Raw genomic sequence first — 19430 nt, 5'->3', positions numbered from 1 at the left:
CCCTGGTACCCGGGACAAAATCTAACCAAGTTCTAAATTGGATCCCATCACCACAGTGGTTGGGCAGTTGGCTAACCCATGGGACTGAGGCTGGACTGATGGATCCGTAAATTGAGACTCAATTTCTATTATATTACGTTAGATGAAGTAAATCCCAGATATTGTTCTATGGATAGGAATCAACGGCTGTGCCTATTGATGGGGAAAAAAGCGTTGATCTCTATGATCCAAGTGCAAGTTTCTTCCTTGATCTGACCAAGTGACTTTAGGTTCGGTTGGATCAGTTTGGTCAGTAATGACCTTGACTACGTTAGAGTAAAATTTTTATCCTGGAGGAATCACCTGTGCTTTCCGGGCAAGGGAAGTCTTTCTAAGTTCAGTTTTGGAAGAACCGAGGAATTAGTCACCTGTCCGGATATCCGTGGGCGAGGCCCCGAGTGTAGGACCCTGCCCCGCGCAAGGTTTGCTACTTCCACTGCTAGCATCCAGAATCCGTTGCACAGTGAGGATGGGGATCTTACAGTAGCTAATGGATTTCATGTCCTCTGAAATCAGAACCACGATCATATCCAAGTTATACGGAGATCCTGAGCTATTCTTAGCTCTTCGGGAATTTCTCAAATGGAGAACTAAAGACGGGGTTACCACAATTTGCAAATATGGATAGACCCGACACGCTTCAAGATGAAGGGGAACATTGGGATCTACAACCCAACCTAGATGAAGATTTTATAAATGATTTGATTAAGGAGCTTACAACAAATTTCATGATATCCCATCATAAATCTACACCTTATTATCCGCAAGCGAATGGCCAAGCCGAGAGTACCAACAAGACCTTAATCTCTGTTTTGACAAAAATAGTTGAAGCTCATCGCACGGATTGGGATCTAAAGCTTACGACAGCCTTATGGGCCTATCGTAATGTGTACAAAAACTACACACCATTCAAGATGGTATGTGGCCAAGAAGCAGTCATGCCGTGGGAATTTGTCATTCCTAGTCTTCGTGTTGCTACTCAAGAGGGTTGGGATGGTAATCCCTTAGTAGAGTATCTATATATCCTTGAGCGGCTAAATGAAGAAAGACAATTGGCTGTGTATAATGCCCTTGTGGAGAAGGATAGAAGGAAAAAATGGTTTGATCGCCACTTGAAAGACAAGGACATCAAGGTTGGGGATAAATTCCTGATGTATGGAGTGCATAATGAAAAGAAGAAGCTCAAATATGCTGGTAAGGGACCGTATAGAGTATGTGGAATTACCTCGCAAGGTACCATCCGAGTAGAGACTCTCGAGGGAGTTGAAACTATTGGATTTCTCAATGGGAGCAAATTCAAAAGATACTATGACCCCCTGAGCCAAGAGGAGTTAGATACAATCCATCAAAAGAAGGCAGCTAAAGAACAAGCTGAGCTTAAGACGAAAAAGCAAGAATTGAAGCCAAAGAACGTCAACAGCGTGCTGGGCGCCAACGAGAAGCCAACTTGGGGATTACGCAAGCATTTTTCAAGGAGGCAGAAGAGGATTCACTGGAATCTGACCCGCCTCTAAGATACCCAATTGAGTTATAGAGTCCTTACAGGGAGGTGCTGTATAATGCATTATTGGATACAGGAGCTCAACACAATTTTCTATCATATGGCGTGTGGTGTCAACTTGGAAAACCACATTTATCCAAGAGTGCTATCCAAGTTAAAGGAATCAACAAGAAGAAAACCCCTGCCTTAGGAATTCTACACACTTCGGTTGCCTATGACAAGGGGACCATAATTCAAAGCTTTTTGGTTATGCCTGCTGGTACCATGGAGGGGACTATAAACTTAGGGCGCAAATGGATGTTAGCCACCAAGTGCAATATTGATTGGGCAACCAGGCGAGTTACAATGCAAGAACCCGCTCTCGGTCTGCTGACCGCTCAAAATTCCGCACCTAAGTCATCAACTCTGGACAAAATGCTAAATAACGAAAAATCACAAAGCCAGTGGCAAAACCATCTTTGATTGTTTGCCACCCCTCTAACGCTTCAACGCCAAGAGTGGAAACAGGCTGTGTGGTCTCCAAGGCTCCGCTTAATATGCCAAAAAGTACATACAAATGGGTCCCAAAAGCTTCGTTAACAGCTACCTCTCCTGCTCAATCTCGTTCAAACAAGAAGCCTCGTAGAAGGAAAGCAGCTACCCACCCGAGAGAAAGGGCAATGTAACATCACGATGGATCCCTAAAAAATTATTAGTAGCCCGAGGGTACTACGAGGAGAATGACCAGATTTGGGTCCCTAAACATAAGCTCAATCCCTCTACATCACCTGTAAAACCTTGCAAACCAAATGTTGCCACCCCAACGACAATTCAAGACCGTGATAAGGGAAAGGTAACAGAGTGCTCCGCACCACTTCTTCCAAAGCTAGCTTGGATTCCCAAACGATATCGATCAATACCACCTAGCTCAGGAAAGGGGGAGCCACATGAAGCTTCTAGGCACACGTTGATATAGAAGTTTCTTCATGCTCTACACCTACTCTTGTCAACACCCAACAAGAGACCAATGAGTCTATGTCTCCCCTTGTAAAAGTACCATCGGAAACCATTTCCTCCATTCGTCAATGGGAGCGTACACTACCATCTCTGCAATTTGATGTGGCCACAAGGGTCATAAAAAGCTATCTGCCCACATCACCACCTATGACCCGCTGGACAAATTGGTTCCAAGAGGCTGCAACATCATTGCAAAAAATATGATCTACCCAAGGAAAGAGGGAGCATGTACTCGCGCTCGACATTCTATAGCTTCCTCCCTAACCTTCTCCCCTGACCATGTAATTGCAAAATTCAAGGGAATGTATATATATAGCTTCATACACAAAAAAGAAGGAAAAGAAAAACAAAAAATAGTAAAAAGAGCAAGAGCACATTAAGAGGAGAAATATCCGTATACAATCAGGAACTAGATTGACCTGTCTCAATAAACCTACTAATGCTATATCTGTGTTTGCAGATATGGCAGATGCACGATCATCACACACTTCGTCCACTCCCACCTTTGGTGAGAGGTATCATCTGTACCTTTCTCAGATATTTCACATGTGCTATCCTGTAATTAAAACCAAATTAGATCATATAGATGTACTAGCCAGAGAGGAAAATGTTGAGGAATTAGAATGGCTAATATGCCTATTGACCATGACTGACCCCTACTCTGTAGAGGACATATCCCCGATAGCCCAAGACTTTCCTTTTCCACAAGATGACTATCCTGGCATGGTTACATTCTTGATGAGTTTATGTGGATGGGAAAACAAAAAACATATACCTGACGATGATGAATGGATGGATGAAACTCAAGGCACTAGCGAGGCTGACTTTATTTATTTGGATGATGCAGATAGAGGCTTAGCCTTAGGGCTAGAGCCAGGACTCTACAACATCCTCTTACCATATCCTCAGTAGTAGTGTGGTGATTGGTAGGTAGGTTAGTGTTTTCAAGTTGTTTCTAGTTTGGAGTCCTTAAACGAGTCTTTAATTTTTCACACTGATGTGCCTCTCGAGGTATAGAGCTTGTTAGTTGATTGTACAGGTTGAAAAGTTTGAGGTGGGTTCGCTTCCAAGTCCTAAGACTGCTGCAACGTTCATCAAAATATATCTACATCAAATTTCAAGCTATCTCATCAAATCAAGGAGATCTCCAATTTCAAGTGTAATTCTTCCATGCCCACTCTCTTTAATTTTTACTGTTCGATTAATTGCATGAACTATAATGCATGACCACATGGAAATTGTCAAAGCACTACTTAGTTTTTGAAGTTGCCTGACATGTTAGTGTAAATCATTAATGAGTTTAATCTTATTGGATATATTCTTGAGAATGCATGCAGTTTTTAGTTAACCTTGGAATACAATTGTCTTAGGTCTAGAATCAAACCATCTTAATGTTTGACACCTGGCCATGTGTGTGTTGACCTCTATGACATAGCTTTTACCCCTTGGTCAAAAGGATGTAAAAATACATTATAGTTTAGGAGCGAAGATTAAAATAATTAAAAAAAAGCCTACAATAAATGGCAATGCAAGTCTATTATGTGTTCTAATGTTGGCCTATCGCCTTATTGCCACTTGGTAGGCGAGGAGTATTCTACTCCAGACTGATGCCCTGGGTTGGTAGGGGGTAGCCTTTGTCTAAGGTTAACTAATAGATTCCTGGACAATGCCTTGTGTTAAACATAGTACCAGGATCGATGTTAGTTTTGCCTTAGGGAGATCGCCATTGTGTGTAAAAATTGTCACGTGCATAAAGAAATAAAGGCAAAAGGCTCTTGTAACTCTGATGTTTCTTGTGTCCCTAGGCTCGTGGTATTAACTTGTTCTTAGAGTAGACACATTGTGGTCATCTGCTTATTTATTAAGCTTGGTTATTTTCCTTAACTTAGGCCAGTTATAAACCTTGATTAACCTTTGACACCTTGCTAACTCTTGATTTACTTTCAATAATTTTAAAAACCTATTAATTTGCTACACTAGCTCATTCATGTGACCCCTTAAACTAAGTTCTCATGGCAATATCCATTGTGGTCTAACATGCTTGAATGTATTACACTCTATATCTTTTGAATTCCAACATACTTTCACTCTACTTCCCTGTTTTGCAGACAGTCTACCACAACAAACCCTATCGAGCTTACCATACCATAGCTTCCGAGGACGGAATCTACATCAGGAAAGGGGGCATGTTAACCTATGACGGACATTGAGACGTACTATGTTTTACGTCATGTAATTAATTTAAGTATTCTGAGTCATGGGCCGAGCTTATCGGCACCATATGTAAAGGATAAAGGGATTGGGTGATCGCCGATGAGAGGTGCACCTTGAATATCAGCAGGATAAGGGTTAGGATCGGTCGGCCATGTATGGGCGCCCATGTGTGAATGGCTAAGTCACCTATAAGAGTCAAATGTAACCCTAAAACTCTGATTCTCAATGTGTTGAATACAAAGTGTGCTCTTGTCTTATCTTCTCGGTTCCCTTCTCCTGCGTATGAGAGAGAGAGAGAGAGAGAGAGAGAGAGAGAGAGAGAGAGCGATCGAGCAAGCACGGTGTGGCAGCACGGCGGTGGCGAGGCGGTAGAGCGGCGACGGCGGCTCCTTCTTCACTGCGATGCGAGAATCCTTCACGACGGCAATTTGAGTCGTGAGTGACGCACCTTTGCTTTTTGTTTGAGCTTGATAGTTTGTGGTTGTACGCTTGCAGCCATTTGTGGCTCGCATACGGTGTTCGGCAAGTTCTCAGCTCCAACTCGTGCAGTAAAAGCGCACACACAGCCAGAAGGTTATGTACACCCGAGGTACCCCACTCATGTATGCAGAAGGTTATGTACACCCGAGGTACCCCACTCATGTATGCAGATTAAAGAAAGCATTATATGGTTTGAAGCAAGCACCTCGTGCTTGGAGTGATAAGATAAGCCGATATCTTATCTCCCTTGGATTTTAGGTTTCTTCAGTAGATTCTTCACTCTATGTGAAGAAGACAGATCATGGGATTGTCTTACTTGTCATTTATGTGGATAACTTGATTGTTACAGGAGATCATGCTACAGATGTTATGCATGTCAAGAAGGCATTGAGTGGGCAGTTTGATATGAAAGACTTGGGTGCATTGAGTGGACAGTTTGATATGAAAGACTTGGGTGAATTGAGATATTTTCTTAGGATTGAAGTGATCAAAGACCATGCAGGGACATGGTTAGTGCAATGCCAATATGAATTGGATATGTTACCAAAATATGGGATGATAGGGTGTAAGCCAATGAGTACACCTTTGGAGCAGAATGTGAAGCTGCGCGGGTTTGGTGAAGAGTCGGAATCTAGCTTGAAAAATCTCCCTTCCTTTTGAACTTTGGCAATCAATTTTGTAGCCATGCTTAAAGTCCTCAACAAAACATCTATGCTCATTAAATCTCACCTATAATCCTTGTTCCATCATTTGTCCAATAGATGCCAAACTCTTTGTAATATAGGGCATATACAACACCTCACACATAGTTTTCACTCTGCCATCATGTATCCTCAATGGCACACTACCAATATGTGTAATAGGATGCTAAGTATCATCACCTATAGCAACATAATCCTGATTTTGTGTAGGCATCATGTTATCAAATCACTCTCCATGACATGTCATGTGGTTTGATGCACTTGAATCCATACACCATGTTTCATCACTCTCTTTGTGAGATGTCATAGTACCCATCACATGCTTCATGGCAAACAAATGATCTATATGTCCTTCATTGCTAGATGATGCATGATTTCCATGCTGCACCACGAATATCATTTTACTTTTTGTAGCAATCTCTAGCCAAATGTTCAAGTTAATCATAATAATGACACTCAATGCCATGTATATTCTGTTGTTGTGGTTTCCAATGACCTCTACCCCACGAGATCTAGATCTCTCTCTAGAATAAGGGTAAAAACCTCTACCATCATGTGTACCAAATGATGGTTGTGAACCATGTTTGTTGTTCATGACAATCATATCCACCTATACGTCCTCTCAAACTAGATCTCCCCCTTCCTCTAGCAGCTCTACTAGTGTAGAATGCTAGGTCCCTTGCATGCCCATCGGTACGAGATGAAGTACCTAAACGAAGTTTCATCTCTTCTACAATAAGCAAAGAGATGGTCTCATCAAAATCTAGGGAGTCTCCACCTTTAACGCTAATAGAGGTTTCAAATTCCTTATCGTCCTTACCCAAACCATTCAATGTAATGGAAATCAAACCATCATCTTCCATAGGGGAACCAATAGATGCAAGTGAATTCACACATCCTTTAACCTCCTACACATAGTCATTGATGCTCCTATTGTTTTGAGTCACACTATGTATCTTTTGCTTTAATTGCATCTTATTTGGTTTTGAGTCACACTATGTATCTTTTGTTTTGTCACACTATGTATCTTTTGCTTTAATTGCATCTTATTTGGTTTAGTAGTTGTATCCTATAACTTCACCAATGTATCCCATGCATCCTTGGGATTATTTGTGTCCTAAATATGGCATAACATCCCATCTTTCACACAAATTGAGAAATAATGTAGCACTTTGAATGACCTTGCTGTCCAATTCATATATGACGTAAACTGGGTGGGTGTTGCATTCACTGGTGGAACCCTTGGCTCCATCTCCTCACCTATCACTAAATTCCAAAGTCCTTTATCTTTCAAGAAGTTTGTCATGTGGTACTTCCAAATCTAGAAGTAGTTTCTATTAAGCTTTTCCCCAACAATCTTCTCTGGACCGTCACTCATCTTGCTATACATAATGTTCACTAAGTATGACAACCAATTAACTCAAACACTCATACATACATGTGCTTGATCACCAATAATGTCCACACATTCCACAATTTTTATGGTGGTGGCGACGACAGAATTCGAGACTCAAAACCACTATTTGCATAAGCTGAAAATCACTTGGAGCCATTCACAAATCCTAAGAAACACATCCAAAACATTCCTCCACTTTCCAAAACACTCCAATGTAGTCACACAAGCTCAATCTTGATACTTTACATCCATTTGTTCACATATATCCACTATCCAGTACAAATAGTCCAATGTAGCTTGCAATTCCGCACAATACCGAGCTCATTAATGTGTCAAATCATCACAAAATGATTCAAGAAAGTGTATACTATATATGCCTATACATCCATACATACTCCATGTTGCATATAATCATCATATGTGAAAGATCCCTGTCCCCAACGCACAACGAATTCAGGGGTGCTAGCAGCAGAAGTAGCACTTCTTGTGCGAGGTAGGGTCCCTCACTCGGGGCCTCACCCATGGATATCCAGACAAGAGACTAATCCCTCCGTTCTTCCAAAACCGAACTCGGAAAAACTTCCCTCGCTCGGAAAGCACCAGGATAATTTTACTCTAACGTAGTCAAAAGCCTTAACAGGTGACTTGCAAAGGATCCTAGAGAGTGCTAATCATATGGTGCTCGGGCTTTGGGTCGCCGAAGATACCCATACGTGCGTCGGGGAAGATATTGGAACAAGGAGTAAGAGTTGTTTTTTGATTCGGGCATGGATCTGGTTGATTGACCTTGCTGGTCCTTTCCTTAACAACGGATGAGTCCATGGCTCTTTTATATGGATCTGTTGGTTGATCTTGCTGATCTTCAATGGAGATTCGATTTTGATTTTTATAAGTGAAAATATTGCCGGTTTCTATGAGCTGGGAACTATCGAAAAGGCCCCTGAGTGGACAGGTGGTGAGCGTTCTGGTTGCCAATGATGCCATAGGTACACCGATGAAGGAAAAATTGGAAATTAGGATTCAATCAGATATTTTGGAGGATTATGATCAGTGACACCATGGTTTCATTAAATGATTGTTTTAAAAACAGCTGATTCTGTGAAAAAGGCAATTTCATATTGAGTGTGTAAGTGGTGTGACTAGTTTTAAGTTTGCATGAATATCCGGTTAGGGGGCCTGGGAACTCTTTTCCCTGGTACCCGAGATAAAACCTAACCAAATTCTTAAATGGATCTCACTACAGTGGTTGGGAGGTTGGCTAACCCACGGGACTAGATGGGGTTAGGCTGGATATATGGGTCCCTAAAATGAGACTCAATTTTGTTATGGTACGATAGATGAAGTAAATCCTGGATATAAATTGTTCTATGGAAAAGAATCAACGGTTGTGCCTCTCAATGAGGAAAAATGTGTTGGTCTCTATGATCCAAGTGCAATCTTTTCTTTGATCTGACTATGGGACTTACGGGTTTCTCATAGGCCACTTCCCTGGTCCCTCATCCATCGTACCAGAGACTCACCATTTAAATCGAACTGAGGCTGGTTAAGATCTTGGTCGAGACCTTGCTACGCGAGACGGCCTCCATTGACTCTTCGTTATGATAAAAAACAGAAGCAGGATGTAACACACACAAGAGAAGCAAACCCAAATCCATAATCATCAACCATAAAGAAGGAGAGAAGCCATAGTCACCATCTCTCTCACACACACAAAGGAGAACACAACATAGTGTTATGTCCACACTACAAAGTAAACCTAATGTAATGTCCACACACACTATGACCAGCTGGACACGCGGTCATTTATGTCTCACACATGTTCCTACCTAATCTGCCAGCACATAGCATAGCTGGCTCACACTGACATCGAGCTTGAATCTCAACAGCCCCTCTCAAGCTCATGATGTACTGTCGATGAAGATGTAGATGAGCTTGGGATATCAAGACTCTCAACACTCCCCCTCAAGCTCATCCCATGTACTCCCAACATAGTCCGGAAGTACTCAAACTTCTCCCTGCTAAGTGGCTTCGTGAAGATGTCTGCCACCTGCTCATCAGTCTTCACATACTGAAGATCAACTGTACCATCCAGCACCTTCTCTCTGACAAAGTGATAATGGACCTCTATGTGTTTGGTCCTCGCATGAAATACTGGATTCTTTGCCAACTGCATACTGCTCATGTTGTCACAATGTATGACAATTTTGCCATCAAGAGGCTCACATAAATCTGTCAAGAGACTCTTTAACCATATAGCCTCACAAGTAGCAATGGCTGCACCTCTGTACTCAGCCTCTGTACTGGATAAAGCAACTGTAGGTTGCTTTTTGCTACTCCAACTCACCACAGCACTGCCAAGTGTAAAAGCATATCCACTAGTAGACCTCCTGTCATATGCGCTACCTGCCCAATCAGCATCTGTGTAGCCATGTATGTCCAAGCTTTTACCACTCTCATAGAATAAACCATAATGTGCTGTGGTTTTCACATATCTCATGATGCGTCTCACTGCATCCAAATGTGGTTTCCTCGGGCTCTGCATAAACTGGCTGACTAGCCCCACGGCATAACTCAAATCCGGGCGTGTGATAGTCATATATATGAGACTACCAACCATCTTTCTGTACATGGAAGGATCATCCAATTCCTCGCCATAATCAGCCCGCAACTTCACATTTTGCTCCAATGGTGTACTCATAGGCTTACACCCTGTCATGCCATACTTTGCCAACATATCCAAGGCATATTGGCGCTGTACTAACCAAGTACCTCCATGATCTTTCACCACTTCAATGCCAAGGAAGTATCTCAATTCACCAAGATCTTTCATGTCAAATTGCCCACTCAAAGTTTTCTTGACATGTATCACATCTTCACTATGATCACCTGTAATAATCAAGTCATCCACATAGATGACTAGTAAAACAATCCCATGCTGTGTCTTCTTCACATACAGTGAAGAATCTGCTGTAGAAGTCTGAAAACCAAGTGAGATAAGATATCTGCTCATCTTATCACTCCAAGCACGAGGTGCTTGCTTTAGACCATACAATGCCTTTTTCAACCTGCATACGTGAGTGGGATATCTAGGGTGTACATACCCTTCTGGCTGTGCCATGTATACTTCCTCTTGTAAATCTCCATTCAGAAATGCATTCTTAACATCCATCTGATGCATTTCCCAGCCATTAGCTGCAGCCATAGCAATGACTGCTCTCACTGTGCCCATCTTAGCCACTGGGCTAAACGTCTCATCATAATCCAATCCATGGGTCTGTGCATAACCCTTTGCTACCAATCTTGCCTTATGTCTTTCAATAGAACCATCAGATTTGCACTTCACTTTGTAAACCCATTTACATCCAATAACATTCTTATCCTTTGGTAGTGCAACCAAGTCCCATGTATCATTATGGACCAATGCGTCCATTTCCACATCCATTGCTTTTTCCCATACATGCTCTCCAACAGCCTCTGTATAGCATGTAGGTTCCACATGCTTCACCATAGATGTCATGTATGCATAGTGCATAGCAAAATCTCTGTATGTCAACCTGTCAACAGGATATCTGACCCTCTGGGATCTCCGCAATGCATGCGGGTCACTCTGTACACCTGTAACACGAGCATGTGGTGGCACATATCTGTCCTGCCTAACACCAGGTGTGCGTACAACAGGTATCCCGAGCTCCTCATCCAAACTCTCAGAACTAGAGGACTCATAACCTGTGATCCCAATTCCTTCGACTTTCTTCTTGCCTTTATCCATAGCACTACTCCCAGTGCTCACACTCTCATGTCTCAGACGTCCTGACCATGGACGTACACTGCTACTACTCTCAGCTTCTGCTGGCCCAGACATAGTAGTAGAACTAGAACTTGCTTGTGATGGCAAGTTCACAGGCACATTCGCCTCAAGTGTGTCAATGACTCCCTCATCTTTGGCTTTATACCAACTAGCAAGCTCATCGAATACAACATCCCGTGAGATGACTACTTGTCTAGTTTGAGGGTTATAGCATTTGTAAGCTTTGCGATCCTGTGCATATCCAACAAAGACACATTTCTCTGCTTTAGGATCCAACTTCCGTCTTCTTTCATCAGGTACATGAACATAAGCTACACATCCAAAGACTTTCAGATGTCCAATATCTGGCCTGTAACCTGTAAGCCGCATCTCTGGCGTGCTTCCATGAATGGCTGCTGTAGGTGATTTGTTCAGGATATACACTGCAGTAGCACATGCTTCTGCCCAATAGTAATCTGGCATGCTCTTTTCATTGAGCATTGCCCTTGCCACTTCACATATGACACGATTCTTTCTCTCAGCCACACCATTCTGCTGAGGTGTATACCTGCATGTCAACTGTCTTCTTATCCCATGCTTCCGCAAGAAATGCTCAAATGCTTTTGAGGTGTATTCACCACCTCCATCTGTTCTCAGACACTTAATCCAACAGCCATATTGTTTTTCTACAAGAGCTTTAAAATCCATGAATTTTTCCAGCACTTCACTCTTCTCTCTCAAAAAATATATCCATGTCATCCTGCTGAAGTCATCTATAAATGTCACATAGTATAGACTTCCTTTGATAGATGGGTTTTGTGCTGGGCCCCATACATCACTGTGCACTATTTCAAGTGGTCTATTACTCATGTTTCCTTCTCTAGGAAACCTCAACCTTGCCTGCTTCCCAAACTGACAGGCTTCACAAACATGCATATGTCCATTATATTTAAATCGAGGCAATCCACTGACAATGCCCCTTGTTTGCATGTTCTTTAATCTCTGTATATTGACATGTCCAATCCTCTTGTGCCACATGTCAATATCCTGTACCACATTCCTGCTCTTTGAGAACATGGCTGATTTTAGCTCAGGAATTCCAGCATCCAGCTTAAACAGTCTTCCTTCTTTCTTGCCTTTAGCAATCACTCTACATCCATGTTTAAAGTCTTCAACGAAGCATCCATGCTCATTGAATCTAACCTGTAATCCCTGTTCTACCATTTGACCAACTGAGGCCAAGCTTTTAGTGATCGAAGGCACATACAGCACATCTGACATAGACTTTGTCTGACCATTATGCATGACCAATGGTACACTTCCAACATGTGTAATGACATGCTGGGTATCATCACCTGTTTCCACATAGCCCTTCACATCCATTGGCTTCATGTGCTCAAACCATTCTCCATGACATGTCATATGGTTTGATGCTCCTGAGTCCATGTACCATGTATCATCATTCTCAGCATTTGTTGTCATAGAACCCACAACATGCTTCATGGCAAACAAATGATTTGCAGTTCCATCATTGCTACTTGATGCATAGTTGCCACCATGTTGTGCATAGTTTCCACCATAATGACCACCACGTTGTGCTCTTCCCCCTCTCAAATCATTCTGTTTGCGAAAGCAATCTCTCGCCATATGACCATATTTGCCACAATAATGGCATTCCACATCTTGCATAGAATTTTGTTGGCCTTGCCAACGTCCTCGTCCACGGGGGTTACCTCTGCCTCGCTGAGGTGCATAACCACGACCACCTCGAGCACCATATGAAGGCTGAAAATTCTGCTGTGGAGGCCTATCCTGCCATCCACGACCATTACCACCACGTCCACGTGATGCGAATCTCCCCCTGCCTCGAAAGCCTCTAGATGAGTAAAAAGCTTGATTTCTTGCATGTTCATCATTGCTTGACGAGGATGCACCACCTGTAACACTCATACCACCAAGGCCAAGCTTCAATTCTTCCACAATGAGCAATGACACAAGCTCATTAAAGTCTGGCATTCCTCCCAACCTTACTGAGATGGAAGTGTCAAAAGATTTGTATTCTTTGCCTAAACCACGCAACGTGAGTGCAACCAAATCATCATCATCCATTGGGGCATGGATTGATGACAAGGAATCAGCATAACCCTTGATTTCCTGAACATACTCATGTATACTCCGATTCCTTCGTGTTACACTGTGAATCTGTTGCTTTAGTTGTATCTTCCTGGCACCAGTGTCTGTCTCATACATTCTGCACAAGATACCCCATGCTTCTTTCGGTGTATCTGCATCTTGGATGTGAATAAGCAAGGCATCTGTTACACATATTGAAAAATAATGCAACACCTTCGAGGACCGCTCTACCCATTGCTTGTGAGCCAGTAACTGAGCATTATTTGGTTGAGGAGGTAGGTATGGCTCCGGGTCTTCCTCCGAGACAAGACTCCACAACCCTTTGCCTTTCAAAAAACTCTTCATTCGAAACTTCCATACTTGAAAGTTAGTGCGATCAAGCTTCTCTCCAACAATCTGTATCGGACCATCTCCCATTGTTACAAAAAAATAGAGTAGATGTACCCTTTCGATCACAATGTACGAAGTACCTGTAATGCTCCAAATCTCTTCAAATCACATCAAATTCTTGCAAATTGTGTGCATTAACATCCCACAATGGTTCACCAACAATGTACACTCGATCAAAGTTGAAATCAAATGAAACTCCTTCACAAAAAATTTTCTGGTTTTTTTCTCGCCAGTAAATTCTCGCCAGTAACCAGTCAAGATTATGCTCTAAATCCTTCAAATCTTGTCCAAATGCAATGATTCAACTTGCATTAGCTTCCCAACACATTGCTCCAACATATCCTAGAAGGGTTTGATCCAATTCTTCAAGGGGAATGAGAACCACCAAGTTTTGTAACCTCTGGTTTGAATTTTTCTGCACCTGTCAGGTACCACCTCTCACTAAAATTGCTCTATCTCCTTCAAATCTTCTCCAAATCCAAAACTTTTTGATTCAAAAGTTTAGCAACTCATAGGACTCTACTTGTACCAGAGAAATTTGGCCAATTTGATATAGGCAAAGATTAATGCCTTGATTAAAAATGCTCTGTTTCTGGACAGAATTTCTGCAAACCTGCACACCTCTGATAAATCACTTAAATGAGCTCCAAATACATGAAATGAGCTGCAACCAATCATCATAAGACCTTAGCAATGTCTTTGCTAAACTCTCCAAGCTTTAAAGCATTCAATTTGGTGTCCAAATGAGTGAATTAGGATGAAATCTTTGAAAACTGTCCAGAATTCTGCATCTTCATGCACCGCCTGCTCCAGAGGGCTGTAGAGAGAGGGGAAATCACAATTGAATAGATAGGCCTCTTAGCAATGACCTAATCTACCTTGGGTATGAAGGGTTTAGCTCAATTTTGCCTCTAGCTCCTGCAATTGATCCTCCACGGGGGGTATGTTTTCTGTTTTTGTGAAAAACCAGAAATTTTTGCATAAACTCACTTTCACTTGATTTTGCTCAAATCTGTATGCATCAATCTGCTTCAAGATCCTGTATGTTGTTTGTGTCCACTTTGTTAATACATTTCCAAGTCCAAATACATGTGCCTTTGTGTATACATTTGCCAAGAGTATACATTCACTTCAAGCTTTCCATGAAAGCTTAGAGAAAAAACCAGAATTTTTCCTTTGCTTTATGCCCTTCAATCTTCACTTAACTTGCTCTTTGGTACCTGCAATCCGCAGAGGGGGTCTTGCTACACTCACCAATGGTCCTCAGCTCTCAGATCTGATGCCGGTGTGTGCTCCACAGCTTTCTTTTGCTCCACAGCTTCAATGGCTTCCTTCACAGCTTTTTCTTCTTCTTCTCTCTTCTCTCACTCACTCTCACAACTTAGCTAATGAGCTCTTGGCTCTGATACCATGATAAAAAACAGAAGCAGGATGTAACACACACAAGAGAAGCAAACCCAAATCCATAATCATCAACCATAAAGAAGGAGAGAAGCCATAGTCACCATCTCTCTCACACACACAAAGGAGAACACAACATAGTGTTATGTCCACACTACAAAGTACATGATAAAAAACAGAAGCAGGATGTAACACACACAAGAGAAGCAAACCCAAATCCATAATCATCAACCATAAAGAAGGAGAGAAGCCATAGTCACCATCTCTCTCACACACACAAAGGAGAACACAACATAGTGTTATGTCCACACTACAAAGTAAACCTAATGTAATGTCCACACACACTATGACCAGCTGGACACGCGGTCATTTATGTCTCACACATGTTCCTACCTAATCTGCCAGCACATAGCATAGCTGGCTCACACTGACATCGAGCTTGAATCTCAACACGTTAGCTGTTGCAACTTTATCAGATTAGGTCTCCACGACCTCATTCACAAGATGGTCAAAATACTTCCCCAACATTCTTGACATAAAACAATTATTTAAAAACATGTCATAAATACAGCTTCTATAACAAACTCTTTTTTCCATATTGTTCCACATCAATTCTCATTTATTTCATATGTATTCCCATTCTCATCCAATCACATCATTTTCATCTCATCACATCTTTCCTCATTTATCCTCATTAGATCTCATCCACTTGCATCTACCCACAATCTCCACATCTCATCACATCACATTCATTCACATCTCATCCATTCATATCTACCCCGATCCACATCACATCCATTTCACCTCAGATCTCATTCATTCACATCTATCCCAATTCACATCACATCCATTTCACTTCACATCTCATCCGTTCACATCCCATATCATTCATTCACATCCCGATTCACATGGCATCACATCTCATCCATTCATTCACATCAATTTGATTCACATCACATCCATTTCACTTTACATCTCATCCATTCACATCCCATATCATTCATTCACATCACATGCATTTCACTTTACATCTCATCCATTCACATCCCATATCATTCATTCACATCCCGATTCACATGACATCACATCTCATTTATTCACATCTCGATTCACATCACATTCAATCATATCCATCACATTCATTCTCATCACCATCCCATCACATACATAACATCACATCATATCTATCTACATCATATCTCATTCATACACATCTCATCTCATTCATTCACATCCATCCAATCGTTCACATGTACGACTACCCACATCTATTCATACATTCATATCTATCACATCACATCCACATATATTTATGTCACATCACATCTCTTTACACCACATAACATTCTTTCACATACATATCCACATCACATTCTTTCACATACACATCCACATCCATTCTTTCACATATACATCCACATCCATTCTTCACATACATAACCACATCCATTCTTTCACATACACATTCGCATCCATTCTTCACATATACATTCATATCCATTCTTCACATATATACATTCACATCCATTCTTCACATATATACATTCACATCCATTCTTCACTTATATATTCACGTCCATTTTCATCACATATCATCCACTCATATCCCATATCATTCATTTACATCCTGATTCACATGACATGACATCACATCTCATCCATTCATTCACATCTATCTAATTCACATCACATCTCATCACATCTATTCGCCTCACATCTCGTCACCTCTATTCACATCACATCCATCCATCCATCCATTCATTCACACCTATTTGATTCTCATCACATCTCATTACATCTATTCACATCACCTCCGTCCATCCATTCATTCACACCTATCTGATTCTCATCACATCTCATTACATCTATTCACATCACATCCATCCATCCATTCATTCACACCTATCTGATTCTCATCACATCTCATTACATCTATTCACATCACATCTAATTTTGATATAAAGATTCTTTACGCATCTATTTATGCATAAAAATTGACTTTAATGAGAGTAACACTTTTGAAATAAAAATAAATTCTTTATGCATCTTCTTATGCATAAGATCAATTTTAATGAGAGTAACACTTTTGAAATAAAAATAAATCCTTTATGCATCTTCCTATGCGTAAGATCAATTTTAATGAGAGTAACACTTTTGAAATAAAAATAAATCCTTTATGCATCTTTCTATGCATAAAATCAATTTTAATGAGTAACAATTTTGAATTAAAAATAAATTCTTTATGCATCTTTCTATGCATAAAATTAATTTTAATGAAAATAACACTTTTATAATAAAACAATTTCCATTATGCATCTTTCTATACATAGAAATCAATTTTAATAATTAATATCAGTGATATCCATGTATATTCATGGGTGAATATGTACATGGAGTAATTAGAATATTTCTTTTAGAATGCACAAATGGTGGGAATTACTCTTTTGGAATAACAGAAAAACAAACTTTCTTTTCCACAAAATTTTGGAAAATTTTGCCATAACCTCCTTTGTATGGCTGACCATTTCTCATTTTTATCATTCTAATTTCAACTTAAATTAACCCAATCTAGATGTATAGGACTCCAATCTACTCAATTTTCAGAATTCAAGAGAGTAAATAGTAAGAAAAGTTTAATTAATCGTTTAACTAATCTTTCTAGGATTAAGAAAGGTTGAATTGTAAAGAAGAGAAGGGGGTAGCTTTTCCTCAAAGGCATAGCATTTGAATTTAATTCAAGCAACTGTAAAACAAGAAAATCAAGAAAACCATAGATTTAAGATTAAAAAAGTAAGAAAATTTAGCTTACATGGATTTGTAAGCTATCCTTTAGCTTGAGGGATTGAGGGTTCTACTCTTGTTTGAAGCAAGAGTGGCCACCAATTTCTTTGGAGAGGATTAGGCCAAAAATAATTAAATTATTAAAAAGAGAGAGAGAGAGAGAGAAACCCCACAACTCAATGTAACCTGCCCCGCAAACAGAGTAAAACCACCTCTAAGCCACCGATGATGTAGGCCATGTGGTAGATGTATGTGTGAATACTTTAGTCAAGGTCACGGGCACTTGTAGTAGCCTTGGACACATAGAGAGAGAGAGAGTGTGTGTGTGTGTGTCAAGGACTATGAGTTTAGGGACTTGAGGCACTCACGGACTATCAAGTAAGAGGGAAACTTGGTATAGGGTCCAGGTGTGCTAGGAGTATTCACTTGAGAGGAGGTGTTGAAATATACAAGTGAATAGGGTGTGTGCGAGAACAAGCCCATGGCAAGAGGCTGTAAAAGAGAATCTATAAATGTGAGAGAACCTGTGAAAAGGTGAGAAGTATCTACTGGGAGAGAATAAAGGGTAGCATGAGGAGATTTAGGAAGTGTGGAGATATTCTAGGAGAGGTGGAGAGAATCAAGAAAAAGAAGTGGAGAGAATCAAGGAGAAATCAGTGGGATTAGATGCTTGGATGTAAACCCTATAAATTGAGGCATTGGCCTAATGAGAATTTGCTGGTTTTTGATTATCCATGCCTACATTAAGCTATCAGTTAATTGCTCACTTATCACATCTTAATTATCATCTAATCTCTTTGTTAATGATATTGATTCTAGCATTTGATCCACCATAGCTCATCACATTGCTGCAAATTTAACAGTACTTAGTCAACTCTTCATCTTATGTGAGCATTTACTCATTTTTGGGGGATTTTCTTTTATTCTTCAATTTATGTCCTCCCCACATTTGGATTAATCTTATTGTTCCATAGGAACGTTAATTGGACCATAACCTAAAAATTTCTGAAAATCTGGACCCTTAGGCTAAGGTCCTTTTTACTTATTTTCAATTAATTCCAATTGCACATTCGAAAGTTCTTTTTGAATTTCTATTTCAGGGGAAACCATTTTAGACACTAGTAGGAGGATTTTTATATCCAAAAAGATCTCAATTTTGAACTACCTCCCTCTAGACATTTTCTCTCTCCAGTCCAAAACAAGATCTTTCTTTTATTTCAGAGAGGGGAATAATTATAAGATCAGAAGGGGAGGTTCTTAAACCTGCACACCTTAAAAGTTGGAGGAAGGAATCTTACAATATGAGGCCACCAATTGTCAAATACATGCTAAAAATAGCTCTCTGTTTTGATTGAGAACCTATAAATAGTCAAATATTGACGCTAATCCGCTTCGAATTCATTCAAACCACATCCAAATCTAAGGCCCATGCATTCATTGGATCCATATCAAGTTGCTTTAGCCATGTATAGGGTCAATTGCACTAATTTTGACCAAATGAGTGATTAATTAGATGATTAAGTGCCTCTATAATGTGCCTTAACTACACTCAATCACCTTAATGATGCATAGAATCAACACTTGCAAGTTTCATACATTATGAGCTTCCAT

The 19430-nt window shown here is 40.6% G+C and overlaps 1 pseudogene; it reads left to right on the top strand.

The window, feature by feature from the left end:
• Positions 1-953: 953 nt before the first annotated feature.
• On the top strand, positions 954-1573 carry LOC147639727 (uncharacterized; annotated as a pseudogene).
• Positions 1574-19430: the final 17857 nt, after the last annotated feature.

Source organism: Cibotium barometz, chromosome 3 (genome assembly GCF_041138505.1).
Source record: "Cibotium barometz isolate CiBa-2024 chromosome 3, ASM4113850v1, whole genome shotgun sequence".
NCBI classification, from domain to species: Eukaryota; Viridiplantae; Streptophyta; class Polypodiopsida; order Cyatheales; family Cibotiaceae; genus Cibotium; species Cibotium barometz.
Note: the sequence above shows the minus strand (reverse complement) of the source record. Positions and strands in the feature narration are given on the sequence as shown.